General features: G+C 44.8%; 1 protein-coding gene across 2 annotated transcripts in view; it reads left to right on the plus strand.

Annotated features, from left to right (window-relative positions):
* LOC134848482 (long-chain fatty acid transport protein 1-like) overlaps nt 1–16,466 on the plus strand; it is a 348,156-nt gene that overhangs the window by 184,707 nt on the left and 146,983 nt on the right. The window lies entirely within an intron of this gene.

Consider the following 16,466-nt stretch of genomic DNA (forward strand, 5'->3'; position numbering starts at 1 on the left):
TTTATTAGAATCTGGTATGTCGTATGTGCTATCACTTAGGTTAATTTTCATTTGTTAAGAATTAAATTTCTTGAGTTGAAGGATCTCTGAAAGCAATGCAGATATCGAAACACCTTAGTTTAAAAGACCCGTACCAAGAGAATCAACTGAAAAAAAAAATTTGTTTAAAGGTGAAGTAAGCAAAAGGGATTGCGAAAACATTAGCGACAAAACAAAGGCCTAAGAGCCACGATGTTACGAAAAAAGTAATTTTCCAAAAATTTCGAAGATAATAAAAAATCCAACAAATTGACTGGTCACAGTTGGAATTGTAATATGAATCTCCTAGGCAGATAATTCCAGAAAATTAGAAACTTTCTGTCTATAAAAATATTTTCCTAACACGAACAACGAATTCAAACAAAACTTCCCGCTTTTTGAATTTACATTCAAACGCTAAAAACTTTAAGACTCAGGTGGTTCAACGTTTTGATTTTCAAGAGTCTAGCGAGTCAAGCAATTTTACAAGAAAAAACGTCATTTTCTTAGTCCCTTCAATTGCACAAGATATCGTCTTTGGAAAATTCAAAAACTTTATTTATCAACTTAGAAAGTTATTATCAGGTGAAACGTTAAATCAGAAACAGAATGTTGGAGCGGAATTTAATATGAATTTCGGCCCATGCACATGCAAGCAAAAATAACACTCCCATGAATTTACACAGCAATTCAAAAAAAAATTTACACCATCACCGGTTGGCAGAATCTCTAGAAAAATGGGAAAGTACAAACAGAAAAAATGGAAAGTAAGAAGCGTCTGTCTCGTCAGATCTCAGATTCAGGCGTTTTGTTTTGATGAAAACAACATTAAAATTTGAAAAAAAAATTAAAGTTTTTTAAACATGACTGCGGTATTCCATACAAATTTTTCAAACGAAACAATGTTATTAGGAAAAGACTAAAATAAGTTTCTCTTTGGTTTCTTGTTAATGCTTTTGCCTTCTGATTTCTATATTTTAATGTAAACATCTATTTTTTTCTCAAGTAAATGTCCGGGCGAAGGCTTCCCCCCACGAGTAAAACCGAGTCATGTGTCAACAACAACTGACGGAATCTCAGCTACCAATTACTCATGAAGTGCTGATTGGAACGGAGACAAAATTTAGAAATGCCCTAGCAGCAAACAAATCGGCGGAAGAAACAAAACAAATCCAAATAATCAAAATGATCCCCCCCATTCTCGAGAGAAATTGTCAAGTCAGCTTAAAATCTGGCGTAGGCATATCGAAGTTGTGCTTCCGATATACTGAAACAATTCCCCACAACAATGCTACAGAAGATGACAATCTCAAAAACAATAACTGTGACAAAAGACGACCGCAAACTTCATACCCCCGAAGCAGATCAATTTATAGCCAGCATCAAAAGCGAAGGAATCTTTCTACTTAACAGGACGGTATTTCCCATGGGATGCTTTCCAAGGTCTCATAGACCCAAGAACATTTACCCTAAACTAGCCAAAACCGTTTTTTCGGTTATTTTTTATGTTTTTTGTTTTTCTTGGGTACTATACTACTTTTTGTTTGGTTTTACTTATATCTTTAAGTGTTTTTGGTCACCAACCACTCAGGGGACGAGGAGACGGCCGATCCCCCCACCCTTCCTAGTTCGTGAATTTTCGGCCTTAACTAGGTTAAAAAACTATTCACGGCAATCCAGAAGGCCTCCGCGTTCCGAACTACCCTTCCGCCCCGGCGGTTTAGGCCTATTAAGGGCGTTAATGTGAGCATCCGCTCGGCGCGGAGTGCTCGTTAACGGTTCCGCCGGTCATGATGTTATAAAAGAATAACACCCAGGAGCGCCATAAAAACATACATGTAACATTCGCCCGGAAGATACATATCGACGGATAACAAAACTAAGTCTTAAGACGACTGGCTAGCGTCTAAACAGAGCTTTGCATGTTTTTCACCGTCTCTACCAAGCCAGTACTTTTCGGTGGTCTTTTCTAACATCGGGTCGACAAAAACGTTACTGTTCTCCGGCTTCGACCAGAACGCTCAAATTAACTGAATTACATGCAAAAATAGTGAGCTCATGGCTGGGTCTCAGTATCCCCAGACCACGAGGTCACTCCTAAAAACAGGGCTACTACTTATTATATTACTATTGTTTTTGTTCAGTAGATAAAAATCATCATCTCCATCGAAGATGGATCAACCCTTCCCCCCCCCCCCCCCCCAACTCTTAGCACCTCATCCTTGTCAAAACTAATCCAAATATCAATTAAATTCAAGTCAGGACATGACAGGATGCTAAAAGTTCATATGAGTCAATAAAAGTTTTCCGTCCCGAGACCCTTCCGGATTCTTGAATCCGGTGAATCAAGCTCCTTAAGTTCGATTTCACGACAACACGGAAGGCTGGTTTCTTACCCTTCACCGTTGTTCGCAACGGCCTTGCAACTATTGTAGCAGCACAATAGTTGCAACTCGGAACGTTCTCTGCAATCTGCTGCTGTTTTTCTTCAATTTCGACTTCTTCAATTTCGATAAAGTTGTTCTCGTCAGCGCAACTAATGTTGTTGTTGTGTTTTCTCTCGTTTTTTGTTAAAATGGCCGTTTCAGCATTTCTCAGAAATGTGACGTCATCATTCGAATTTTTGAAATTTTAAAATACTAGAATATTCCAGCCTTCACCGTTTGGCTAAACGTTCCAATAACGCCCTTAGTTCTTAAAAACCACCAATCCGGAAGGCTTACTGCTAAAATTCCGAATTCTGCAGAGATTGCATTTTTCACATTCTGGTCGAATGTCACATACTCCCCGGACAGTCCCGTCGATGTCCTCATTGAATCGCGCAATGTTCTAAATGGTTACAGTGTCATCGAACAGAATTTACAAAATGCACGAAATTTCTTTTATCTACGTCACATCGACTCACTGCAGAATATAAATGGCATCATACTACATCACTATAGCCTTCAAATTCCTTCATTAATCTGCACATTGAGGATATGACTTAAGATAAAACATTTTTTCTGACTTCCAGTGTCAATGTCCCGATTAGAACTTTTTCTCCTAGATTTAAAAGGTGTTGGCTTGCAGGACAGTCCTGCCAACCAAAAAGCTAAAATTATCCTACTATGCTCCTTCCCTTCGGAAATCTTGCTTGTTTATTGTCCTGAATATTAAAACTAAGAAACTTTGTGGTTAGAAAGAACAATGAAACAATCTCCCTCTTCGAGAGATTACTCAAGCCTTCCACATCACCACAAAGTGATCAGTCTTCCTAAGTGATTAAAAACAATCATGCAGGCTGGAATATTTAAATATACTCTTCCCTCAAGCCTTTCTAAATAAATAATAAGTGAGTGTCTCTAAAGCCACTTCAACTAAAATCAAAATGCAACAATTTCAAAACTCAACTAAATGTTTCAGTTTTCAATTACAACTTGGTTGCTTGGTTTCTCACTTGAGTTTTTCACACACATAAAACAATTCTGAGTTTTAAGTTTTTCTTCATCACTCCTTTGTTCTCTTCTTTTTTCGTCGTTTAGAAGTTCTAAAACTTCTAAATTCTTCTAATTTTCTTTCTTGCTGCCTCTTGTTTTCTCGACCATTCGTCAATGCTCCATTTCCTCCTCCTGTGACACTTACTCCGCACTTTCGGTTTCCGTGTCTTGTAGCACGTCATTGACTATCCTGACGCTGTTGGAAGCCGTCCTCCAACACTTCTGCTCTTCCACCCTCTGTTTACAGCAAGGTAGGGGATCCACGTTTGATTCTCTGTTTCTACAGAAGCTGTTGTGGAGACACAACGTCACGTTTCTCTCCAAATCTTCTTTCAGCATCTCTGCCTTCTCATTTCCACTACGCTCACTCGTCCTGGAAATTCTCTTCACAGCGGTGGTCACTGCATTCCGATGGGTCACGAAAGCCCGCTTGAAAGCTCCTGCCCCAATGTCCAGCTGATATTCACTGTACACTCTGCCATGTTTCGACATATGCTTTTTCGCATACTCGTACAACCATGCAGTCATGTTAGCTCTGAACCATGGCATCAATCGTTTTCTTGCCCATATCTTCTTCACTTCCATCGGAATGTTTAGAACTTTGCACATTGTCTCAAAAAGATCTAAGTCTTTCAGACAATCTAATTTCCGCAATTGTTCTCTCGTCGGCGCCTTCTGTCTATTATTTTCTCTCACATGAGCTTCCAGCCATCGTATCGCCATCATAACTCCCACTATCACTATTGTTATGGGCTGTGATGAATGTGGTAAACCCATGGAGAGCAGCTCTCCAGAGTCCCAGATCAACATCAGATTACTACGCTTGGGATACCACCAGGTCTGCAGCAAGCAGTGGCAAGGAAACTCGTCATGTGTGAACATGATGCTCCTCCAATTACGTTTTCCCGAAGCTTCCAGCAATGGTTCCACTTCCATCATCACTCGGTGGATTTCATCATTCTCATCTACTGCATTGTAATCTGAGACAGTTGATCCTCTCTGTTTCTGTTTTTCGAAGTCACTGAAGTTCCCGCTCACATATCCCATGAACTTCTTTCCTAGTATTGACTCCAACTCTTCTTTGGTTCTCTCTGGAATTGCTGAGAACATCTTACATAGTAACTCGTAAGACTTTTCAGACATTCTCGCCAATCTCACACACTTCGGCACTGAGAAGGCTTGATCCACAATCGTTCTTGTACTCTCCACGTCCACAGCTACGAAATGTACAGGGTACCTGCTCTTGCACATTGGAGCCAACGTTGAACCCACCAAATATCGTGCTCCTGATGGTCTACAATAAGTTTCGCTGTGCCTGATGTTCATCTCTGTTTCGATTGCTTCCCTCCATTTTCCTAAATATTTCTGCTCAGTCTGCAGAACTCCTGGAAATATTTCTACGCTGATGGCTGTGACCATCTCATGTTTCTGTTCTAGATTCAATAGTGACTCTAAAGAACCAAACATGCTGTAGAATCCTAGTGCATTCACTAGATTCACATCGGTTCCTCCATGGCAATCTGCTATCAGTTCCGTTTCAGTTCTTGCTTTCATCACTACATTTCCAAACAATACTGTCAATTGCTTGTGTTGTTTCTCCAGGGTTTTCACACAGTCTAGACCTCCATAAACATGACCCTCCAGTCCACAGACTTCCGCCAGACAGCTACCAGGTTTGACCCAGTCTTCTGGTCCCCAGCCAGGCAACTCTAATTTATCTTCTCCGTTGCTCTTAGAGGCTGTTATCATCACATTATATATGATGTTGAGGTCACGCAGGTTACAGTCTGCATTCAGTTCCCTCTGTACGTCTTGTGTCGCCCGTAATATTGAGTCAGCGTTGGGACTAGGACACCATGATGGCCTCATCAATTCCCACACTGCCATCAAGCTCGTTCTCAGTAATTCATCTGAGAATCCCAACCCAAACTCCACTCTCTTGTCGGATTTTGGTACTGAAGGTGCAGTCACCTCTTCTTCCAAGACCAATCCCAATTTGGCCTGTGGATTGTTAACGTTCTTAATCGTTACAATTCTGGACGTCCAGAATCTTAGTAACACCGCCTGCTCATAATCAAAGAAGCAATCACGTATGTCTTCACTCAGGAAAGGATTGTACCTTATCCCTATGATCCCGGATACGTAGCTATATGACTTCTTCTTGATCGGTCCACAGTATTCACTGGATTTCGGCAATGCTCCCATAGATTCTTTAGTGAGTCTCAGCTCCTTGTTTGAGAATCTTCTGATCTCATCTATCTTTTTCATCGGTTCCAATTCTTCAGGTTCTTTCATGTTCACCCTCATCGGTTTACTTTGCTGCATGTCCAGCAGTGCTAGCAAGAACAAGGCTTTCGTTCGCTCATCGCCTTCCCTCAACATTTTAACACAAGTGTTTAATGCAGGTACTGAAATATGCTCTATCAGGAATCTAATTAAACAGAGAGCGTCTCTCCGCTTTGCACACGCTACTGCTGCTCCCTCCTGGACTATCAGATCCCTCAGATTCGTCATAAGGAAAACTTTTTCCTCCTTTGATCTCTTCCTTTCTTCTGAATCATATTCTTCGCGAGTCAGTCCCATCATGCACCAGGCGAACCTGAGTTGTAACTCTGTCCTTACGTAAGGTACTGCCACGAGAGCATGTATCCTTGGCGTAGTCCTCATTTCTTCTTCGAAATACCTCAACACTACTGCTTTCCATGGAAGGCTCACTAACTGCTCGATCGTTTCCGCCTCTACGTCAGACGACGCCAAAGTTCCATACGCCTTCTGCTTGAGGGTGGTGCCTTGCAACATCATTTCCAGATAACCCTCCATGGCTTTTTCGTCTTCCAGGGCCATTACATACCCTCTAGCAGAGTTCCGGCATTCCAACATCTCCATGTATCCTCCAGTGGGTTCATCTATCGACACTGTCTCCGACACGGTTAGTCGGTTGTATTCCACTGGTGTTAGTTGTCCTGCAACACTTCCTTTTCCATGATTCATGGGAGATGGCTTGAAGTCCCTCATTTTACTCTCTCCACATTGGCTGAGTATTTCCATTTCTAACGTTGCTCCAGTCAGAGTGCGGTCACTCCTTTTGGATTTATAACCGGTTGACTTTATCCCCGCCATGAGAATGGGTGGCACCATCGCTATATCGGTTAATATTCTATCTGTGCCAGACAATTGATAATCACCTTGTCCCAAATCCATGACCTCCTCGACTCGTTTTCTTTTCGCTGAGTTACCAGCTTTCATCGATATTTCTGAATCCACTTTCGTCTTCCCAACTCTCCTCGGCATCACTCTGCTGCCTAACTTCATTTTCATCGCATTGATTTTATCAATCACCATTTTCGATCGCATCGTTCCTCTCCTGGTTCTTGACAGATACACCACCTCTCCTTCATCGTCCTGCTGTGTCATCTTGATGGGAGAATTCGCTTCACTCTCATCAGTGGCTCAATCTCACATCTTGCAACGGTCTTGCATTCACAGGTCTCATTGTGTTGTTGGAGGGCAGTTCCTCCAAATCGGCAAATCTCAAGGCCGTCTTGGAGCTGAAATTTATGCTAGCGGCTATCAACCAGTCTACGCCGGTTATTGAGTATAATCTGCTGACAGATAGCGTCGCTCCATTCAGCATCCTCCTTGCATCTTCAATGAAGCTTACTCTCTGTAGGTCCAGCTTCATCAGTTCGTCTTTGTATATATGCCAGGGAGACGGTATGGATCGAGACCACAACAACGAACCTCTGCTCGGTCTCTCCTCTCGGCTGGTACTCGTTGTCTCCGATCTAGTGTCCGATCTAGATGTGCCTGCTACTTCTTCGATTGGTTGGTTGATAGGTCCTATCCTTCTCCTAGGATGAATTGTCCTCCTCATCGGTGCTTCTCCCAACCGATCCTGTACGTCTGTTCTTCGACCTGGTTCACTGGAGCTTTGTTGCCGGTAATTTGTGACGGCTGGGACCGTACCCAAGCGTGTTTCCAGGTTAGGAGGCACAAAGGTGGTGATCACCGTATCAATCACCGTTCCCTCTTCCTTCAGCACTCCTGTGTCAAAGAGTTCTGCTTCCAGCTCATCCAACCGTTCTTGGAAGACTCGATTCAACCAAGCTTGTCCTTCGACACTGTCGAAGTGGATGCCATCTGTGGTCAGTCTGGCTTGATCCATGGCTCTCAATTCATGTTCAATGTCCATGAGGATCATTCTTCCGGCATTTCGATTTGCTAGGTTTCTCAAGATGTTGTTCCATCTCATGACTCCCTCGTTGTGCCTTCTTCCTGATGCTGTCAGGCTTCTTGCGTTCATTGGCACTGTGCAAACGGTCAGTACCGCGCAACTGAACTTCTGCCAGAGAGTAGTGAACAAACACACCATCATTGATTCCCACAGTGCTTCCTGCTCATCTGATCCTCTGGAGATATCATTCGTCCCAACTAAGATCATCACATTGGGTATCTTCCCTGGATTCATCAGTTCCACCATCCGATATAATTGGGCAATCGTCGCGCCTCCAAAGGCCATCACCGTGGTGACCCACGAGGTCCTCAAATTCGATAGCACTCTAACTAAACTGTCTCCCAATATCAGGTGAGATGTCCCGAGTGGTGGTTGCTGCAGGTTCACAGCCGGGCTCCAGGTGGCTCGATTGAAGCAGGCCCTCGGATCTGCCTCCGGAACTCCCGTGAAATTATACTTCAATGGATTATTCTTCTGCACGTCTATTACACGAGACACTTTCTTCGCTGGCATCTTCCTTACTTTCCTCTCTGGGATTCTCGAGTTCCCCATGAGTGGTGTCACGTTACTCATCCCTTGTCTGATCACGGTCTGGGATAGTTGTACTCTGCCCGTATCGTCAATCGTTCCATAGGGTGCAGTCACCCCGGAACCTGGCGCATTCTTGTTAGCGACCAGTCGTCCAGCTGTCTCTATCAGTTTCCTCACTGTCTGTTCTACGACGGGGTCACCTAAGGTGTCACTAGGATCCGGGATCGTTACTCGTTTCGTCTCTGCTGGAAGCCGTGTCTCCGTTGTTTGACTCATTTCTCGAGGTGTCAAGAGCTCCATCGGGGACTGTCCACGAGGAATATCCCTTGCAGGTATCACTTTCTCCATGGCCGTTGTCAACGCCACCTGTTCCGATCGCTCTTTGTATTCCTGCCTTAAGCGTTCGATCTCTTGACCCTGCTTTTTGTTGCAGTCTTCAAACAACTTTCTCCACATGTCCCGGTCTTCCTCCATCGCCAGCCTGGTCTTCGTCATATCGTCTAACTCCTTCTTCGTACTTCTCAGTTGATCGTTCATCTCGTCCAGATCTTGTATGGTTGGGTTCGTCTGAACCTTCTGCGTTACTTTCGCCCTTTTTGGTGGCACAGCTGCTCTCAGTGGTGAACCAGACGAGGTCGCCTCGCTGTTCATCTCCAGATGCATTCTCGTCAGCCCAGGTTTAGGCTTAGAGGGCATTGGCATCTCACCTGGTTGGTAAGTCCTAGAACTTCCCAACCCAGGCTCATTCGCCAAGTCACTCCCTGAGACAGCCCCGTTTCTCCACCTCATCACTCTCATGTTCGGGCGGTCTAGTACTCCTCTTTCTCCATATGCTGCCATCAACAGGACTTCCGTGGGGCGGTCCCCACGGTTGTCGTGCCCCAAGATGTTGATCAGGGCGGTCAGCAACATGACCACCTCTGGGTCCTCCAGAGCGAAGTCTCGTTCGATCAGCCGACGATAGATCGCATCTACCATCGGTCCTACATATGCCTCTGCCAGGTCCATCAATTCATCCAGGTTGAAGTTGTCCATTCTATTCTTTTCAAGTTTGATTCGATTCTTTGACTCAAGTGAGTAATTTAAATGATCAATCAGGATCTAGAAAAGAAATCACGAATGTCACACTTGTCAGTTTCACCTTAATATATATCGTTAACATTTGCTTAAAACAGTTCAGATAAAAAGATATTTATCCTAAAATTTATTAAAATCAATTGGTTTCTAAAATTTTGGAATTCGACCTAAGATTGGACAGTCCAAACTTTGGATCTATTCCCAAGATCGTCATCTAGTTGTTCATGGTCACTAACCCCTACTTACCCATGATCTTAATAACCTAACACATAACATAACATCACACACATATCACATATTACATGCAACTTGGTCTTTGGCCTAACACTCTTTCGCACATCACTCAGCCTATACTTAAGTAATATTTCTTATGTAGATATACTTGTATGTTCGTATCAGAGAATATCACGTGTACAAGCGCGTACAATTCCCGAGGATGCAGTCTTCCTCTATTTGGATCGTACACTGGAAGCGAGAGCTCCTTCACGTCCATTTCCACAAGGAAGTCCCTCAGCCTCGTCAAAGACAAGACTAGGTTTTCTGGGTCCACGTGCTGCTTCTCTGTCGCCCTCGTTACCAAGAAGCATAAGTACTTTCCCGGTATCTGCGACACCGCCGGAGGTAAGGCTGCTACGCCCCCTATCCCTGGTCTTTGCTTCCAAAGGAATTCCACGTTTTTGTATCCTCTCTTAAAGTCTGCCGCTAACGCTGTCCTAAAACTCATGTCTGCGGTGATTGTTATCGCACATGTTCTGTTTGTGAGTATGAAATCACTGTCTGTTAGTATTATGTTACTTGAATATTCATTTGGTAAGTTAAAATATGACTCAACCACCCTGCCTATGTCAGGTTTCTTAGGTTCTTCGCCTGTTTCTGCTTCTAAGTCTCCTGTTTCTCTTGCTATTCTCAATTTTTTTATTATCAGGTTTTCAGTGTGGGTAAGTCCTACCCCCACTCCCCGGACAAAAATATCCATCGGCGTCCCCGTCGATCGCATACCGGATATCAAGTCAAGGTTAGAAGCTGGAATGAGAAGTTGTCCTTCCTGGGCAGCCCAGGAAGGATCATCTCGTTCGGTCTTAATGTATTTCGCGCTTTCACGATCTACGTCTTGAATCGTAACGCTGGTCTCTTTAGGGTCTGATGTCATTTCGTTCAGCCACTCTAAGACACGCAGGTTCGTCTGATCTTGTTGATATGACTGCTGTTGCTCATCGTCAAATTCTACCTCGGGTTTCGACCAGTCGTCAACCCACTCATCGTTATGATCATCGACTATGTCAATGTCTTGTGACACAGTTATTTCTTCTAAACCCACTACTTCCTCCACTACTTTCTTCAGATCCATCCCATCCACTACAAAGTCGTCACCGTAAGGATTGTATTTCTTTCTTGGTCTCGTCCCGTCCTTCTGACGAGTCTGAATCGTGAACGGAAGATCTGGTTCCAAGTTCTTGGGAACCTCTGTCTGTTCGGGATCCTGCCAATCCTCTTCTGCATAGGGTAAGATTTCATCGTCCGCTTCAATCTTTTCGTTTGGATCCAGGTCCAGCGGTGTATCCGTACCTTCCTCTACGATTTCGTTTCCATCGTTCTTCTCCCTGGTGCCTTTTTCATTGACCTCACAAGCAGGATCCATCATTAGATAATCCCCTTCTTCCATGTCTGCAGGTATACACCAGTCTTCTGTCGATGGATTGTGTGGCTTGATGTTCTCGTAGTGGGCGGCTCGGCCAGTACTCAGTCTATAAAAGCGTCCCTCCTGGTGCACCTCCGTAATCATGAAGGGTCCCCTCCATTTCTTTAGAAGTTTCTTTGTCCCTTTCGGTGGTATAACGTTCTGAAATACCCATACATAGTCTCCCACCGAGTAAGCTTTGCGCCAGCTGCTTTCTTGTCGAATCTTTTCCTTTGCCTTGCCTGTGCTTGCTGAGTATTTCGTCTGCACAGATCGTTCAACTCCTGTTGACGTCTGATCACATCCCTTACGTAAACCTGTGGAGATGTTTTCTTTCCCTCATACTCTGGGTAGAAGAATGTCAAGGGTAAAGACTTCTCGTGTCCCGTCAGCATCATGTGTGGACTAACTCCAGTGGTGGAGTGTTGCGTGCTATTATAAGCTCCCATCACCTGTGGAAGGTATCTGTCCCAATCGGTCATGTACCTGGAACAATATACCCTCAGCATCGACACTAACGTCCTATTCTGTCTTTCCACTAAGCCATTCGTCTGAGGGTGGTATGTCGTGGAGTGAGCCTGAGCGACCTGTGAGCGTCTCATAAGCTCTTTCGTAAGCTCGCCTACGAAAGCCGTTCCATTATCCGATTGAAACGTCATCGGACAACCATGTCTTGCTATCCACGTTTTGATCAGGTGGTCGCATGTCTCTTCCGCCGAGGCAGTTATGCAGGGCACGGCCTCTGCATACTTCGTGAAGTGATCTATCATGACCAAGACTTGGTTGTAACCGCTGTCTGTCATGCATATCTTCTGGTGATCTATCTGCACCACCTCGTTGAATTCAGACGACTCAATCGATTGTAAAGGAAATCATAATTTCCTTGGATCCTTGACCTGTTGGCATGACAGGCACGCTGTTACCCATTTCTCACATGCCTTTTTCATTCCAGGCCACTCAAAGCGCTTCAGGATCCTCTGATACACTTTGTCGATCCCTTGATGGCCCATCTGATCATGCGACCTGAACAATAGTTCTGTCTGATAGAGTTGCGGCAACACTATCGCGTTATATTTGTATAAAACCTTGTCTTCTTCTCTTCTCCTGCAAGCCACGATCCCGTCCTTGTTCAGATATAATCTCCCCTCCTTCTGCATGAAGTATTGTCTCAGGATCCTATAGCTGTCTTCTTCTAGGTCACCTTTGTCAGGTGCACCGTTTTCTATCCACCTTTTTAGGTTGCTTGTCATGCGATCATTTCTCTGCGCCCTTAGAAGGTCCGAGAGTCTGTATCTCGCCTTCAAGTACGTCTTCATGACCCTCATCTGACTATTCAGCTCGTTGGGCTGATGTGTGTCTTCTTCCATCTTAACGCACCAAATCTTCGCCAACGGTTGTGTTTCTTGCTGAAACGGTTGAAGATCAGTCCTGACTGCCTCTTTCTGTGGCAATAAGCTCATCGACCGCTTTGATACTGCTATTGTTTCTAAGTCATCCGCTGCGTTGTCAAAGACTCTTTCGCTTGGTATTAGGTAGCGATCACTGTCAGGATCCTGGTACACTTCTCTGTCCAGGTCCCTTGCCCGAGTTTCCACTAGTAGCGTGTGTATCGCTAGTTCTGACAGTTCTGATCCCGAGGTCGAATTCCTGTCGGAATAGGTATCCATTCCTGAGTTTCGGGAATCATCATCCGTCGAAGGTGTTGTGCTGGAGACTGCACGCTCCTCCAGATCATGTCTGTATTTCCTTCGCATCCATCTGAACTCCCCGGACAAAACCTTGTTCTCTAGGTCCTGTTTCTCATCAGGAATTTTTTCGTCTATCTCGGACTCCCCGGACAAATTTCCTTGTCCCGGGTGTTGATCTTGTGATCGCTGGTTCTTCTCATCATCCTTCTCCCCGGACAAATAGTCTTGCAGCAGATTTTGTTCTACAACTTCACCCTCTTTATCCCGGTTTACAAAGGTGACGGTTTTCTTTCGCTTGCTGCTCCCCTGTTCTTTCTGTCCGTAAGAAGTACTTGTTAAAATCTCCTGGGGTATTGAGGATACTAGTTGCTGAACTATTGTCCTACAATCCCTTTCGTTCTCTTCGTGTTGTCGTCTGGACGGCATGATCTTGACCTTCTCACTGACTGTTAGCGATGCCACTGCTGCTGTCCACTCGGGGTTATCTCTGGTCACTTCTCTTTCTAACAATCCACCCAGCATCCGCATCACTTGGGGTGTGACTTGCACCGTTTTATCCAATAATGAGAGGCTGTTTATATTCATGCGAGAGAGTTCTTGCTGGACCAGGTTCGAGCGCAGCAACAGATCCAAGGGGGCCGGGTCCTCCTTTGACAGGATCTTTATCTCGGCTGCTCTCTCTACAGGTAACTCAGGATGCCCTGGAATTGGATGTCCAGACTTATCCAACCATCTCTTTAAGGGAAGCGCTTCATAAGTTTCTTTGTCCAGAAACGAGAATCCCTCTTTTATTTCCGCCTGATTGGCCTGCTTCTGCTCCAATCTTTCATAGAACTCAGTTTTCTTGCTGAGGCTGTCAGCATTCTGGTGTTTATCACGCATCCTATGTTCGATTATCATGTGGTAGCCATCCAGTCTTACTATCCATCTACCAATATAACTCTGATCCATCGAGTAGGTCTTCAACCAGGATAACGCTCTGTTGTCCACACGTAACTTGAAGGGAGCGCTCCCCAAGTATGCACGGTACTTCTCCACAAAGGTGACTACTGCAAACATTTCTGCTTTTGGTGCGCCATATTTCATCTCTGTGTCACTCAAGACTTTGCTGCCGTATGCAATGGGACGGAGAACTGTTCTTCCGTTCCATTCTTGCTCTTGATGCAAGATTCCTGAGATGGCCACCACCGATGCGTCTGTAACGAGAACATACATGCCCTTTTCTGTAGGCATGCCCAGCACTGGCGCTTCGCACAGTTCCCGCTTTATGTTCTCGAAAGCAACCTGTGCCTCATCGTTCCATTCGAACTTTTTCCCTTTGTTGCGCATCAGCTTCTGCATCGGGTACACCTTGTCCGCATATCCTTTAATGAATTCACGGTAATAATTGGCAAACCCCAGGAAGCTCATTAGCTGTGTGTCCGTCCTCGGAGCCTTCCATGTCAGCACAGCCTCTACTGCTTCTGGATCTGGCCTCACACCATGCCTGTCCACCATTCTTCCCAGGTACTTGATCGAATCCCTAAGGATTTCACATTTCGATGGTTTGCATTTCAAGCCTGCTCTTTTCATACATCCGAAGACCTCATCGAGCCGATCAATGTGATCATCCAGGGTCGGTGTCGCTATGACTACATCATCCACGTAGCACATCAAGAGATTCCCGTACTTTTTGGTCACTCCTGTCAAAGCCTGAGCCATCAGCCTTTGAAAAGTTGCTGTTGCATTGCACAAGCCGAAGGGCATCCTCTTCCACTGGTACAACCCCAATTCGCACGCGAAACCGGTTTTCTCCCTATCCTTTTTCCGCAAGGGAACCTGCCAGAAGGCAGAACCTAAGTCCAATGTGGTGAAGAACTTGGCATCACCAAGTTTAGATAGGCTCTCGTCTATTCGCGGTATCGGGTACGCATCTTTTATCGTTACCGCGTTCAGGTAACGAAAGTGGCAACAAAATCTAAGCTGCCCCCTTTCTTTTTTGCCATTACTACTCCGCAAGCCCATGGCGATTTCGAGGGTTCTATCATGTCGTATTCAAGCAACATTTCTATTTCCGCTCGGCACGCTTCCGATTTATGTGGCGTCATTCGCCTTGCGCCTTCCCTATGGGGAACGGCGCCCTCTTCTAGTTCGATTTCGTGTTCGACGAAATTACAGCAATCGATGTCCGCCTTATGTTTTGAAAATACCTCGGCTTTCCGATTTAGGAGGTCCCGCAATTTTTCAAAATTTCCCTCACCTATTTTTCCTTTTAAATGTTCTATCTCTGGCAAAACCGGTTTGTCAGATTCTAGTTCGTATGACGAGGGGCGTTCCGGAAAATTCGAGCAGCTTGATAAGCCGTCGTCCGTTTCGGATTTCATTGAAAACAATTTATGAATAGATTTTAATTCATTAATCCTCTTTAAAATTTTATCTTTATTGGCATGATAAGGACAGTCTTTCACATTATGTTTCTTCAAGTTTTGTGTCTCCTCATAGTCGGTCCTCATCGGCAAGGCGTAGCCAAGCTTCTTTCCACGCTGGATTGAAACCGTTGTGTCCAGTGTGTTCAACAACACACTGACACACAGTCCGTTTCGCGTTACCGAGAAGCTCCGGCCTAAAATCACCGAACTCTGACTATATGGATTCGGTACTAAGCAAACCTGTTTACTATCACTCAACGAATTTAAATTTCTCATTCTAAAAATTGCTACTACAGCTTGTCCTGGTTTTAATCTTACTTTTCTATCCAAAAAAACTGGTACCTTATTTTCGTCTGTTATTATCCTATTAATTGGTCTCTTAACATACTTTCGGTCCGGGTATCAGACCGTTGTTCAAATCAATCATCACGTCGAAATTCCTGACAAAATCTCTGCCCGAGATGAACTGGTTGGCGTCGTCCAAATTCTCTACCACCAAGAAGCTCATCCAAAGATCCCGTCCTCCCATGTGGAGAACCGTTATTGGTGTTCTTCCGGCTACGTAGATAGCTCCTCGATTGGCTGCAGCCAGTCGCAGATTCGTTGTTGGAATCAGATCTTCCCGCGTGAAGCCCATTCTTTCCCAAGTTTTTATCGGCATCACACTCACGACCGCTCCTGTGTCCAGAAGCCCTGTGACTCCGATTTTTGTTCCGTTGGTGTCGAGCAGATGTGCTGTCACATCTGCTTCATATCCAATGTGTACTGCGTCTTGTTCCATCATGGCGTCATGGCCTATCCTGCGGACCTTGAGTTCCTCTTCTCCCAAATAGATCTGCCCTATTTGGTCATCATCTGTTGTTACATAAGTCCTGGTGTAGATACTGATCCCATCCACGTTCAGCATCACTTGATACGGCCCATAGACTTCTAGGTAGCGTCCATGAAGTTTCTTCGTGCGAGGGCCACCCGTCGTTAGTAGTGCCCTCACAGCCCTCGACTCGGTGCGTGGCTCCATCTGCCTCAGATAGTCTGCATATGTGTCCAAATGCATCAAAGTGAACTCAGACGGTTCACTCAGATTTCTGATTACCTGATGCCCTGCCACCGAGATTATCGACTGTATTTTACTTCCTTGCGGTGCCATACCGAACCTGTGACCAGAGATAACATTAAGTTTCATGCTCAAGCTGCTTGGTGCTTTTGCCTCTTCAACTTCCGTTGCTTCGAAGGCGTTCAATTGCTCCTGTAATTTTTCATTCTCCAGCTCGAGTTTCACCTTTTGTTCAATCTCTTTCGTCACTAGTTCCTGTTGTACTCTATTTATAGCATCCCTCGCAGCTGCCCTATAATCGA

Source organism: Symsagittifera roscoffensis, chromosome 6 (assembly GCF_963678635.1).
Source record: "Symsagittifera roscoffensis chromosome 6, txSymRosc1.1, whole genome shotgun sequence".
Lineage (NCBI taxonomy): Eukaryota > Metazoa > Xenacoelomorpha > Acoela > Convolutidae > Symsagittifera > Symsagittifera roscoffensis.